Below are 15774 nucleotides of genomic sequence, written 5' to 3'. Positions count from 1 at the left end.
TGCATCTTGCGTCATGCTCGCGAAGTAAGTTTACCGCAGGTACCAGTCGAACGAACGGGTTGTCGGACCATCACACGGCGGCATACGGACAGTGCTCCGATTGTTCTTATCAACCTTTTGCGCGCTCAAAGACAAAACGTCGAACGAAGTAGGGACACACAACATGCGTCCCTTCTTCGTTCGTCGTCCTGTCTTTGAGCGCGCAAAAGTTTGATAAGATCCATGTACAACAAACTCGCCCAAAACGTAACGCTTTTGAAGTCCGCATGTACCGCAGTGGTGCCGACTGTCGACAGTATCAACAGAGGGGTAGCAATGTATAGTTTCTTTTGTTTCTCGACAAACTTAAGTTTTCAATTGCTCCCACGCGCCATCTGCGCATATGAGACACGGATATATATCGTACTACGAAAGAAAAAAAGTTAAAGATCGAAACCTTTCTACACCGCTCTTACGCTAAATTTGGCCCTCCCGGAGTCTGGCCACGACAATGCAATGTAGAATGTTTTTCTCGAAAGCCGTATGAGGCAATAATTAACAACTTTTTAGTAAACCCTACTTTTACATTACTGATCAGCTAAAATATAAAAGGTGAATGCTCGTGCCGATTTAAATGGCACACAAAAATTAGGCAACAATGTACAACACGCAGTTGCAAAAGTCAACAAACACTGTAACATCTTAAACTATTCTTACATACTAACTATAAATTACTAACGCAAAACGTTATTTGTGGAAGCAAATTACACCTATATTTGAAAACAAAGCGTTTTTAATTTGATTTTTGCAAAAGTCTGGCAACAAATCATATTTTGTGAAAGTCCGGCCACATACCTGAACTCCACTTCCGACGCAAATTCATTCCGCCACAAAAGCAGCGGCATACTATTTTTATGTAATAACATCTTGTGCTTTCTTTAAAAAAAATAAATTTGACAGTTATTGACACCAAACAGCCGGTTTTACTGTTGTCACAAAATATAGGCAACGCTGAAAACACGACATAAAATTTAGGCAACATAAAGAACTCTTTCCGCTGAATGTTGTTCAAATTGATGCTTTAAAATCGCGTAAACTTGCTGGTGGTTGAAAAAAAAATAAAACAGCTTATTTTCGGTAAAAAAAAAAATTTGTGGCTACCGAATCCGTAGTTTTTTACATTCCTCCGAGATTCGAGATCATCGTTACGGATCTTGACACGCTTTCGTTCGCTGTTCGTTTTGTACTCTAAATTAACATTGAGGTGGTTTGTTTTCCTACGTGCCTTAAGGGTAACACTGCCGCACTTGCGTCAACAAGCGAGGTAGAGAAACAACTACGTAGAACAACAGAAAGAGAAAAGCAATCTGTTAGGCGTTTCGAGGCCGTAATAACTCTGAGCTTGTTATGCTGAAGCAAAACAGCGTTTTGTCTTCTGTTTCTGTTATTACTATTTATTAAAGTTGCGCACGAGCACTTGCATACCACCCTTAGCGGTAAAATAAGGCCGTACACTAGAGAAACAGTTTCCTACATTTCGCAGCATTTGCAGCCAGCCAGTGACGTCGGCTTTGTCGTCTGCTAGCCTAGGCAGGAAAAACTTCGTTGAAGCTATTCGATGTTCATATGTATTGGTTTCACTGTGAAATATTTTAGCCACAGCGACGGACCTCAAAATAAACCCGTAATACAGTAGCTTTACAGCGAATTGACCACTGCACTAGAGCTTCAGGTGTCTACTCCTAAAGCGAAACTTGCAGCCACTATCTTACGGTACTCCGAGAGTTGGGTTAAATTTTCAGAACCACGCGAACTATCGAAACGAAAACCTAGTCAGTAACTAGTTTAGAGGAGCTTCCCAACAGGTTGCATTCTAATACTTGTACGGAAATTAAACTACGCCAGTGACAGTAGTTGCAAGCGCGGTTGAAACATTTCAAAGAAAGAACATCGATACATATTTCTTGTGGAAAATTCTCGGGTGTAAAGGTCATGGTCATGCTCTGCAGTGAAGGCAAAACGCGGAGGTGGTCAGAAGGATGCCATGCGCCCGGATAAAAAAAAAAAACTTTATTTAAGCAAAACTTTCTATGACAAAATTTTCGTAATCAGATGTCAAGAAGCGGCATAGGTTGCAGTGCACTGTCGTTTATTTTTGGCTTCCCACCCGCCGTGGTTGCTCAGTGGCTATGGTGTTGGGCTGCTGAGCACGAGGTCGCGGGATCGAATCCCGGCCACGGCGGCCGCATTTCGATGGGTGCGAAATGCGAAAACACCCGTGTGCTTAGATTTAGGTGCACGTTAAAGAACCCCAGGTGGTCAAAATTACCGGAGTCCTCCACTACGGCGTGCCTCGTAATCAGAAAGTGGTTTTGGCACGTAAAACCCCAAATATTATTATTGGCTTCCCTATCCTTCGTGTTCTTCAAGCGCAAATAATGAGTTAACATCATCAAGAACATCAATGTTTTTCTCGTTGTTTAATGAAATGTCGTAGTCTTATCTGTTAAAAAAAATCTTAGCTATGATGTGCACGATGGATTTCGCTTGTCTCTTCTTTTTTCCTTGAAATGGCCAATGTGTTGTTGTTGTTGCGAGTTTTAAATTCTTTGCTGTTCAGAAACAAATAAATTTCAGCGTCCCAGTATAAAATTTATTCCACGAAAATCTACCGTGCTCAAGCGAAAAGCGTTGACAGCAATCGTTTTCATGTAGAGTTGAACACGACAGGGAAGAGTCCGGGAAAGTTCGGGCTGCACTGTACAAGGTAGCCAAGGTCTGAAAGTGAGGCACGCTCCCATCTCCGCGAAGCATATGAAGGGATGCCAGGGCTGGTTCGTTGACTGAGCGGAAAGGCGTAGAGACGGCTCCAGCAGTTTAATCAACGAATTTCCCGATATGTGCAATGCGCTCCATGGTTAACTGGAACACAGGTGCAAATTTTTCCCGTTGCAGCACATGGCTAGTGATTAGTGCCACTCGCGCTTTGTATACACCTGTAAAGTGAGAGCCACCCATGAGTGTCTTACATTTAACTAGTGAACAGCACTGAACAAGAAGCAGGTACAACCAAGAACTACGGCCGAGGGCTGGTAGTAGATATTTGCAAGTGAAAGCTCTCCTGAGAGTCTGCAGCGACCTATAGGCTTGTTCAAACAAATAAAGGGGGGGGGGGGTGTAAGGCGAGCCATAGGTCCACCTTGTCATAGGTCACATACGCGGCCCGACAGAGCCAGCTGCCACTGGTAATCTGCGCGTTCTCTAGGTACGTTCCGACTACTTTATATATAACAATGGCCCCAATCTGTGCAGTAGCAGCTAGTGAAATTCTTAAAGTATTTTGAGTGCGGAAAATCAATAGCAGCAAGCTACATACGTATACGGGGTGTCCCAGCTAATTTTAGCCAGAGTTTAAATATATGCAAGTGCCACGCATAACTGGAAAGAATATTCTTTGCCGTCGCTTGGATATACTCAGAGCACTTTTTGATTCGGATCCGCCTAATTAGATAATTAGTCGTAACAAATAAATAAATTTCGTAAATATTATAATTACATGAAAAGTGTCAATGAGAACATTGTATACCGACATGAAAAACTCCCGATACAACTTTCTCTTTCTTGATATGTGCTACATGCATAAAAGTGTTGTTCCGAGGGGAAAAAAAGCCCGCGAATGCACGCAAAGTGCCTCGAGCGACAAGTCGCGCGGTAATTTTGCGTGTATATGATGGCTTCTATGATGATGATATATGATGGCTTCTTTGATTAATTAATGATGGCTAATTATGTAATTAGGCGGTACGAAAAAATAGTTTCAGTATCTCCAAGCGACGGCAAACAACATTATCTTTGTTCTGTCCAGCTACGTGGCATTTGCATATTTTTACACTCCGGATAAAGTTAGCTGGGACACTTTGTATACAGGTTGTCCCACATAATTTGAGCCAAAGCTTTAAAACTGAAAGGTGCTCCGGACGCGAGCTGAACCGTATGCATAATGTTGGCACCGGCCTAGAGTTACTCAGACTTTCTTTTATTGTGCCCTTAACTAATGGATTAGTTATGTTTATTAATCAACTTTTTAAAGTTTTGGCTGCACACCCCAAGTGTCATACGCAAAGTTGTATAGCACCTTCAGAAACTTCTCAATAAATTGTTTGGAACACGATATATGTCACGTGGTCTTCCGCATTCCAAAGAAAGCCCGGGAAATATCAAAAACACCACGTGACAGTTACTGTGCTGCTCTCAAGCGTGCGATGGATGAACAAGTTCGGCTGCAGCGAGACGGACCCGCGACAGGCCGTTACGTCTGGGGTTGTTATCTGGGCGTGCATCTTTTATCGCATGACTGCGGGAATGCGTGCTGCTAGCCGAGCGTTGCCGAAGCGATAAAGCATCTAAGGAGACGAAAGAGAACAAGAACATGGCTTCATTTTCTGTGCTTGAAATGGGCAAGAGCTGGCAGCCTGCCGACGGAGTGTAATGGGGTTTGGTGGGGAGGCGGCGTTAGGGCCGGAATGATATTCCAGCAATAATGCGTGTTCGACGAGGTCACCATCTGCTGCAGTGCACACTTGAATTCACATAGGCACATTTTCCGAGACGTTCTTAATCATAATATCCGAGATGGAGATGCAGACTTGACTTATCTTTTTCTTTTAGGTTCTCTGATGTTGTGGTTGGTGTCCGGTATACTTGATGCTTGACGTAGCCCGAGAGAAAGAAATCGAGGGGAGTTAAATATGGCGACCGTGCCGGCCAAGCAATGGGCCAATGCTGTCCAATCCACTGCTGCGGGAATACTTCATGCAGCCATTTGCAAGCTTTGCTGCTGCCGTGCGCGCGATCATCAACACCACCATAATCATCATCATCATCATCATCAGCAGCAGCAGCAGCAGCCTGTTTTATGTCCACTGGAGGACGAAGGCCTCTGCCTGCGACCTCCAGTTACCCCTGTCCTGCGCCAACCGATTACAACTACCGCCCGCGAATTTCCTAATTTCATCGCTCCACTTAGCATTCTCTCGTCCTCGATTGCGTTTCCCTTTTCTTGGTACCCATTCTGTAAACCTAATGATCCGACGACTATCAAACCGGCGCGTTACATGACCTGCCCAGCTCCATTCTTTTTCTCTTCCTTTCAATTAGAATATCGTCTATGCCCGTATGCACTCCGATACAAACCGCACTCTTTCTGTCTCTTAACGTTATGCCTAGCAATCTTCGTTCAATCGCTCTTTGCGCGGTCCTCAACTTGCTCTCAAGCTTCTTTTCTTAAGTCTCCAAGGCTCTGCGCCATATGTCAGCACCGGCGAAATGCACTGATTGTATACTTTCATTTTCATTGATAACGGTAAGTTGCAGTCAGGAGCTCACGATGTCTGCCGTATGCGATCCAACTCATTTTTATTCTTCTATGAATTTCGTTCTCATGGTCAGGGTTCCCTGTTATTAATCGACCTAGGTAAACGTACTCCTTCAGAGACTCTAGAGGCCGACTGGCGATCCTGAACTCCTGTTCCTTCGGCCGGCTATTTATCATTATATTTTTCTTCTGCATATTAATCTTCAACCCCACTCTTACACTCTATTTGTAAACGTCCTCAAACATTTGTTGTAACTCGTCTGCATTGTTGCTGAATAGAACAATATCATTGGCGGCAAACCGAAGGTTGCTGAGATATTTGCCGTCTACATTTACCCATAGGCCTTCTCCATTGAATACTTCTTCCAAGCACGCAGTGAATAGTATTGGAGAGATGGTGTCTCCCTGTTTTACGCCTTTCTTTATAGGTATGTTCCTGCTTTTTTTTTGTGCAGGACTAAGGTAGCTGTAGAAGCTCTGTAGATATTTTCCAAGGCATTTACGTAAGCGTTCTGTACTCCCTGATAAAGTAATGCCGCTATGACTTGGTATCTCTACTGAATAAAATGCCTTTTCGTAATATATAAAAGCCATATAGAGACGCTCATTAAACTCTGCGGATTTCATGATAGCCTGAATAATGACATGGGTCATCCATGTCAAAGGATCACATCCACTGGATCTGATCCATTGTAGAGTATCCCTTCCTGAGGCCAGCTTGTTCCCTTGGTTGACTAGAGTCCAGTGTTCCCTTTATTCTATTGGAGATTATTTTGGGAAATATTTTATATAGAACTGGGAGTAAGCTAATGGGCCTGAATTTTTCTATTCCTTGACGTCTCCGTTTTTGTGGGTTAGTAAAACATTCTTCCAATCTTCTGGGACCCTTGCAGTCGATAACGAGCCGCCAGTTTTCCAAGCATTATGTCTCCTCCATCTTTGTTAAAATCGACTGTTATTCCATCTTCTCCTGCCGCTCTTCCTCGTTTCATGTCTTGCAAGGCCCTTCTGAGCTCATCGCTAGTTACAGGAGGAGTTTCTGTATCCTGTTCATTACTGTTTCTAATTGAAGTATCCTGACTACTCCGGGTACTGTACAGGTCAGTCTAGAATTTCTCCGCTGCTTTTATTATATCTTTGAGATGGCTTATGATATTACCCTGCTTATCTTTCAGTGCATACATCTTGGTTTGTCCTATGCTAAGTTTCTTGCTCACTGATATTATGCTTCGTCCACTTTTTGACGGCTTCTTCAGTCCTTCTCACGTTATTGTTTCGAATATCACTTATTTTCGCCTTGTTGATCACTTTTGACCGTACCGCGAATTCAATCTTATCTCTTGAGTTCGACACTTTCATTTTTTTTCGTTTCTTTATTAGGTCCTTTGCTACTTGCGAGAGCTTGCCTACTGGTTGCATTCGTGCCTTACCTCCCACTTCGACTGCTGCCTCTTAAGCCAACCAAGTTACGGTTTCATTCATTAGCATCTATGTCTTCACCATGTCTCTGTTCAAAGGCTGCAGATTTGTTTGCAAGTACCAGCCTGAATTTGTTTGCTTTTACTCCTACTGCATCTAGGTTGACCTATTTCTTCTTGACCAAATTTGCTCTTTCTCTCTTCAAACTGAGGTGAATCCTAGCCCTCACTAACCTATGATCACTGCACTTTAACCTACCTATCACTTCTACATCCTGCACTATGCTGGGGTCAGCAGAAAGTATGAAGTCAATTTCATTTTTTGTTTCACCATTAGGGCTTCCAGACGTCCACTTTCTCCGGCTACGCTTCCTGAAAAAGGTTTTCATTATTAGAAGCTTATTCCTTTCTACACTATCACGTTGATATCAAATAATCTTGATCTTAGCCAATGGAACTTCACAAAGAAAATCCTCGAGTGCGCAATCATGGGTGTCGACGTGTTTTTCGCCTGTAAGCGTGTTATAAAAAAAACCGCGCCAATGATAGAGCCACCATGAATTCCACACCACACATTAAATGACCACTGATATTGGTGATGTATCTTCAGAACCAAGTGAGGGTTTCCGTCGCTCCAATAGTGAGCGTTGTGGATGTTCACTTGGCCATTACGTGAGAATGTAGCTTCATCTGTCCACATTATTTTGATGCCAAAGCCTGGGTCCCCTTAAGTCTTGATTATATTCCAGTTTGCGAAGTCCGTTCGATTTTGGAAATCGCGGGGCTCCAACATATGGTGCAGCTGCACCTACGTGGTACGGATGAAGTTTCTTCTTCTAAATACTCTCCTCATCCTAGACTTTGACAATCCAGCTTCAACACCCACACTACGAACACTTCCATGTGGGTCTGAAGAAAACTTTGACAGAATATCTGTCTCCCCATTCTCACCCCGTATGCAAGATTTATGTCGTTTCTTCGTAAACGTCCCAGTCTGTCTCAGTGTTTCGTATGCGCGCACAATCGTCATTGAGCTCGGACGCGTACCTGGGTGGCAGCGTTGAAATAGCTGAACTGCGCGCCTTCTATGTCCACTTGACGCACATAGAGCCAAAACCATATCCGCTCTTTCCTCATTGGAGTAATCCCATATCTGATGCTCAACGTTGGTCCCACCCAAATACCGTTGCTGTGGAGAACACGTAGCGATACGGCCGTATCGCATATATTGCAGTTGGCTGAGATTGGTTCAAACGAGGTAGATAACTTATTATCTACATCCGGTAAACTGGAACAGCCTGCGGGCCCACTCTCTCAGGAACTGACGCGCCGGTCACGGTCCACAAGTGTGAAGCCAGACGCGGTCACGCGATACTGCGACCACGAAGCGATGCGCACGCGCGGTGTTTGAGATAAAAAAAAGAGCGTCTGGTAGATATTAAATGTGAGAACGAGAGCAGACGGGGCCAGTGCGAAAGGAGTCATCGTCGGAAGAAGATGCGTAATCTCCCTTGAATATAGCCAATGTTTCCTTTTTTTTTTACCATTAGTCAGTTTTGTCCCCGCGTGATTTATCCGCAGTTATTTCAGCCCTGAGGTTGTAGCATCATCGTTCAATTCGAAAATTAAAGTACTACAAGGTCATTTGTGTACAAAGGCAAAATTGTATATAGTAATCATCATCGCCCTTCATCGTTCCCACGCGCTTGGTCTTTCCTTCTTTTAAGCAGAATCAAAATGCTGCTTTCGTCTTTTCTTTTTCGTGGCCTTAGACGCATTATCGCTTCAGCAACGCTCGGCCAGCAGCACGTATTTGCGCCGACCTGCGATAAGAGCCGCATGTCCAGATACCTACACCAGGCACAACGCCCTGCCGCGAGCCAGTCTCGCTGCAGCTGATCTTGTTAATGCATCGCACGCTTGAGAGCAGCACAATAACAGTGAGGAAGCGCCCCGTCAGATGGTATTTTTTCATATCTCGCGCGCTTTCTTTGGAACGCAGAAAAAAGGGCCACGTGAAATATATCGTGTGGGAACGAATTTATAGAGAGGTTTCTCCAGGGCAACGCCTCTCGCACTATAGCGAACACGGCTCTCGCTGAACGGGACAGATATTGCACAGTAATGGAAAACGCCATTTGCAAAGGCGGTGTTCAAAAATTTGCACATAAAACAGCTAGTCAAGCTTTGGTCGACGGTTGGTCTGAAATTGACTGCGTGCTTCTATGTAAATGAAAGCTCCACACAGAGGGAATAATTGTTCGTAATAACTTGCACGTACGCTCTCAAAAGACCGTTGGATAAATGCAACCTATGGCGGTGAAAACAAAGTTGTACTTTATAGGTAGTGACTACAGTGACGGGGCCCGGCACTTTAAGATCTGTACTACAGTGACGGGGCCCGGTACTTTAACATAATCGTGCACTACAGTGACGGGGCCCGGCACTTTAACATCTGTACTACAGTGACGGGGCCCGGCACTTTAACATACACACTACAGTGACGGGGCCCGTCTCCTTAACCACAGACGGGACCGGCACTTTACGTCGGCACTGTAGCGACGTCAATGGCCGCACTTCTTTCAAACATTCTATGCAAACAACTTCGAGCACTTCACGGCAGGCAGTGAACTTTATTAAGGTCCTGAGGAGCGACTCCGAAACCCCCTTATGAGGGAGGGGGCCGCCGCGAGCCGTTCCGACGTTGGGACGGGCAGGCCGTGCCTGACCGCCTCCTCCCACTCTTCTTCCGTGGTGAGATGACCGTGGTCCCGTAACGAGGGACACCGCCAGAGCATGTGTTCTAAAGTGCAGAATGGATCTCCGCAATCCGGACACCTGCCCCGCACGGACGCGGCATTAGGTTGCCCCTGTGATCCACCACGGCCGCCGCGAACCGGTCGGACGAACCGTATTGGGCGACGTCGACGAACGCGACCGATCGTGGTTCGTCGGCGACGGATCCGAGAAGTGCGGCCCGGGCCCGGCGTGCGCCTACATTGCGTTGCGGGTGCACGTTGCGCGGGAACGGCGAGACCGTGACGGCCTCCCGCGACCACGCGTCGAGCACGCACCGCCTTTCCCTGACGGGTTAAAGTCCAGCGGACTAACTTCTGTGACCCAACCTCATCGAAAGTGTTGTGGACCCCCAGCTGCATGAGCTTCTCGGTGCTGGCGCCTATGGGGATGCCAAGCACTTTACGGACCGCGGTATTTTATTCCAGTACTGTCCACAACACCACGTGAACTTCACGATGTCATCAACTTCCGTGCAGTAATCGAATACATTGATTGCACACATACGGATCGAACGACCGCAATGGGTACTTGTCCACGAATGTACAATCTTTTGCGTATGCACTGTAACACGTATGATGATTATAATAAAGAAAGAAAGTTCACTCTAATGGAAGGGGAACGGTAAAAACACATTTAAAAAGTCACGGCCCATGTTCCTGCTTGTGAGCACCTGACAATCAATATTCTACTGAATTAAGAAAAAGAAGCAGCGGGTAATTGCTCGCTTAGAAGACCGATAAACATGCAGTTCGATGAAATTTGAGAAATAATGATATTGAAGCTTCCAAGACTTTAGAAGAAAAGAAAAAGAAAATTAAGACTGAATCATCACAAGTCGCTGTAGGCGTCGAAGACCCTAGCTATAACGAAATTATTTTTGAACAGCTCCGATAGTGTCCATGCAACAATGGTAGCTTGCGTACTGTCAAATGCTCATATGCTGCGGCATAAAGCTCACGGCACGGTGCGAAAGCGAAACATTGCGCGAGGACATGCATGCAGACGCGAAGTCTGTCACCGCGAACCCGTGCGATCGCTGCATTGCAGCTTCATTCTGTTATGCTACATTTATTTACACAGACAGCCATCCCACTATAAGAACATATTTCACATAGTTTTCTCAGCGATTGCTTACGTTTCACGCCAACCGGTTCGGTGGAATCGATTGCGGCGACCGCTCGCAGTCCCAGCTTACTGTACGTAGTAGGCAAAGAGATAGCGTTTGTAAACCATTATGTGCTTTCTGTTTGTCCAACATGATTATTTTAAAGGTAAAATACTGCCATTTCGAGAGTACTTGCAAAATTGTTCAGGAGGGCTGCCGCGTAGTATGTTTGTTTAACCTTTATTTAACGCCGACGCATATGAGGCGCTTCCGACAGATGGCGACTCCGTAAGTCGACCTCGCCCCCAATACCGACATTGACGGCCCCGTCGGTGTAGTGTTGTTGTTAAAGCGACGGGCCCCGTCACCGTAGTGTGGATGTTAAAGTACCGGGCCCCGTCACTGTAGTGCAGATGTTAAAGTGCCGGGCCCCGTCACTGTAGTCACTACCTACTTTATATTAGTAGAACTCGATTATCAGAATAACATGCTCTCATGAGCCCCCACAGTTACTTGAGACTTCGTTAAAACAGCCTTGACGTTGGATGGGAAAATTAGACAACCCGACAGAAGCTGCCTTCACTGCTGCTGTCATTTGAAACATTATGTTGCCCAGTCGACCAAAGCGCAGTCGTTGCGTCGTTTGATTGAGGAATTTCTAGGGACACTGGAGGCGGCTGATTTCGACGATACCTCCGGTCGAAGTTAATTTTTGCCAGGCTCCCGAATCTACTGAAAATTGGCCATTTCAGTTGTCATTTCATATGGTGAATGGCACTGCTAGTGCAAGAATTCCAACGGAATTGTTCAACGTCTCGAAAAATTGCCGATCAAACTGATTGATTTTTGTGGACCTCGTAAGGAAATAATTAAAATATTTTGGGTTTCACTTTATCTAACGATTATTGAAAACAAATATTATACGCAAGGTTTGGGAATCTCTCCCAATTCTATAGCGCTTTTTCTGAGTATTCAAACACGTCTTTATGACCGTTTGGAACGTATAGTTTCTGATAAAAATGCTGTTCCATATATATATGCATGAACATGTACGTTTCCACAAAGCATATACAAATAAGCCAAAATTTGCGTTCCGGTCCTTGGCCGTACTTTGCACAGTGACATGGCCCATGAAAAAAAAAAAATATGCTACATAGCGCATTCCATACAACGCTTCATTGGTAAACCATTCTGAAAGGTTTATCGAATCAAAGTTCGCTTAAATGAACAAAAAGAAATTGAAGGTGGCCCTCTCACAATGTTCACTATTGTACAGTGTTGCCACACGAGCGTGAGTACATAACCAGCGAAAATATTGCTGAAGTACGAGCGAGTATCCGCTAGTGCTGCTGACCGATGTTAACGACGCATGTCCAGTGGAGGTGAGGGCTTGTGTAGATCTTGCCCCGTCACCGGCACGTTCGAGCGCAGCGCGGGCATTATAGAGGCCGAGGTGAGCTGACTCTCAACCGCAAGAACGCCAGCGTGCATTGAGAGTGACAACACAGAACAATTAACACGGAGCATGATGAGAGCGAGGTACTATCGAGGTTACTGCAGCGTCTATTAAAAGCATTTAGCCAATGTGAGTACTCGGTTGGCAACCTGGAATAAACATAGGAGCTTGAAAAATGAGTGCGTATCACCGTGTCACTCCAATCTAAATTAATCAGACCACATCCCGGTCTACGCGAACCCTAAAATGGTGTCAGAAGTGTTACTTTCTCCCATGTGAGTGCCAAACAAAGTCATTCCGTCGTATCATCCCTCAGCAGCAAGCGGAAACCGGCAATCGCAGCCATGGCATACGCGCTCCCTCTCTTCCCAAGTTTCGACCTTCGCGCCACAGACGCCAACAATACTGGTCACGAATGGACCAAGTGGATAGAAAGGTTCAAGAACTTTCTTTTAGCGTGTGATATCACGGCAGATGCACGCAAGAAAGCGCTCCTCCTGCGCTACGTCGGCGAGCAAGTCTACGACATATTTCGCTCCCTCCCCGACTGCCCTACACAAGCTACAACAGCTACAAGCACGACCCAGACCACGCAGAGCCCATCGACGCCAGAATACGATGCCGCACGAGCGAAGCTGAGTGCACACTTCGCCCGTCGAGTGAACTCGACATTTGCGATCTACAAATTTCGCCAAGCCCAGCAAAACATTGGTGAGCCACTGGACGCCTTCTACGCGCGCCTCCGGCAGCTCTTTCGCCACTGTAACTTCGAGAACGTCGACGCTGAAGTCCAGAACCAAATAATCCTCGCCACAACGTCATCTCGCCTTCGCAAATACGCAATGCTTCATTCCCTCACTTTACGACTTACTTAAACAAGAAAGAATGCTCAAGGATGTCGAACGGGACGTATCCGAAATCGAAAAGAACGTCGATAGCAATGCGGCGGTGCTCGCAGTGCACAAGGAGGGACAGCACCATGGCCAACACCAAAGAAACAGCCGACAGATGCCGCGACAAACCTATGCACCGCAACGACCTCGTGTCTCATCAGCAGATTGTCGCAACTGCGGTGGCAAGTGGCCTCACCAAGGTGGACGATCAAGTTGTGCTGCATGGGGCAAGACATGCAACGCATGTAACAAGGTTGGTCACTTTGCAAGATCTGTCAATCAACGAGACAAATGGTACAAGCACTGGACTGTGACAATGGTCCAAACAGGAATCAGACAGTCTGCAGTAAGGAGAGTTCTAGCACCAAAGGATGTGCTGCCACCCATGACACCAGTTCAAGCAGTGACGAGTATGTTTTCGTTGCCATGACCTCACCTCAGACAGGCCCATCTCCAAAAGTTATTGTCACTGTCAACAATGTGCCGGTCACTTTCATAATCGACACAGGTGCAACAGTGTCAATTGTCGGCGAAAATTACTTTGAGAGCTATCGGCTAAAGGTGAATTTCCAGGAAACATCTGTCAGAGTGTTCCCATACAAAGCAACATCTCCGCTTGAACTTCTAGACAAAGTCTCTGTCACAATGAGATACAAAGATAACTGCATTGAAGAAGACATCTTTGTCATTCAAGGAAACTGTGCACCAGTCTTAAGCTTTACAGCAGCATCTAACTTCGGGCTTGTCCAGATCACATACCAAGTTAATGAGCATCAAGGTGACAAGTCAATCGTGGAAGCATTCCCCAAGTTGCTTAGTGGAGTTGGGAAACTCAAAAACCACCACATTCATCTTTTTGTGGACGACACTGCCCCACCGGTTGCACAACCACACAGGCGTATTCCGTTTGCCTTATGTGACGCCACAGAGAAAGAAGTTGAACGCCTCCTGTCAGAAGACATCATTGAGCCAGCCATAGGACCTACACCATGGGTGTCCCCTGTGGTTATTGTGCCTAAACCGCATCAGCCTGATGAAATTCGAATCTGCATTGACATCCGTGTTGTGAACACTACCATTCAACGGGAACGACATTTGTGCCCAACGGTGGATGACATCATTGTTGCCTTAAATGGAGCAACAATGTTCTCCAATCTTGACTTAAAGAATGGATATCATCAGTTGGAACTTGACCCTTCCTCAAGGCAACTCACCACGTTCTCAACACATGTTGGCTTGTTTCGCTACAAACGACTGAACTTCGGCATCAGCAGTGCAGCTGAAATCTTTCAGAACACCATACGCCAAGTGCTCAATGGCATCCCCAATGTCCCGAATGTTAGTGATGATATTCCTGTTTTTGGGCAAACAAAACGGGAGCACGACTTGTCCTTGGAAGCCGTTCTGCAGCGACTCCAAGAAGCTGGATTGACACTGAATGAAAAGAAGTGTCACTTTCATCAACGTGAACTGAACTTCTTTGGACTTAATTTTTCAGTGGGAGCATGGGAGCATGGGAGCTTGAGCAATGAGTGCGTATCACCGTGTCACTCCAATCTAAATCAGACTGCATCCCGGTCTACGCAAACACTAAAGTTACCTAGGGGGGAAAGTTCTTGGCACGTACTTGACGTAGAGTTTCCCTATACGTCTAGCAAGACAAGATGAAACAAACCAATTAAAAATATACAGAAGTAAGGAAAATATTTTGCTTAGACTGGGTGTCAAGGCTACCATCCTGGCGTAGAAATAGCCGGCTAGGCGCCTTGGTAGAATGTGCGGTCGGGTACCTGAAATTCATTTCAGGCGCTTCAAAGAATTGTTTCACTTATAAAAGAGAAAATAACTGCAGTTCTTAATTGAAGATGTGAGTTCGTATCCCCACCGGTAGCCAGTAGTTTCTTCATCCACTTCCGTTTATTTATCATTTGTTTAATTCGATTAGGATGTGTAGTTACTTTGCCATATACTGTCTTGCTCTACTGAAATTTTTATTGAAGGGCCCAAACATGGCCAATCCGCCCCTCTCTTCCACTCTCGTCGACCCGCGTGCGGACGCCCAAAAGGCGGATGGTGTCGCAAAATTCGCTGCGGGCTCAATCTGCATGCGCTCTACAATTGGGCGACGCGGCCTGTTGACAGCTGGCAACCATTCGGCGGAGCAAAGGTGTTCAAGGTTGGCAACTGCCAACAGACATCGCCTCCTTTACGTAACGGAGGCGCTGCAGCAGACGGCACTGGCATATTTTTACAGATGAGATTTCAAGTTTCCATGTCACGGTGAAAATGCGACTCTAGACAGCCACATTCTCTTCTGCACCCACATGTGTTGCATTGGCACCGTCACCCTTATTCGAAACACTGCACAGTCATCTTATCTGCGCCACCTTTTACATATCAGAATCAGAAAATCAGTTTATTCAAACGGCTAATCAGAAATACATGTGAATCATCTGGGCCCTTAGCCTTCTCGGCTAGACTTGGGCCCATGCAGGAAGTGCGAAAAAATAATTATAGCGAGACAACTCAGTATTTTACACAGGATTCACGTAACAGCAGTTATACGACAATTATACACAAAGGCAGGTGAAATGCTCAAGAAATGTATTGCCATCCCATCACACCGCAGCATGTGACGTATTCTCGGACGATTGCTTTCAGTGCGCACGGTCTTGGCTGGTTGAACAAAATTTCTCCAATTATCCAACGTGTTGCATCCAACGTCAAGCGAAAGTGATAGTGTCGCCGGA

This window comes from Dermacentor albipictus, chromosome 1 (genome assembly GCF_038994185.2).
Source record: "Dermacentor albipictus isolate Rhodes 1998 colony chromosome 1, USDA_Dalb.pri_finalv2, whole genome shotgun sequence".
NCBI lineage: Eukaryota > Metazoa > Arthropoda > Arachnida > Ixodida > Ixodidae > Dermacentor > Dermacentor albipictus.
Note: the sequence above shows the minus strand (reverse complement) of the source record.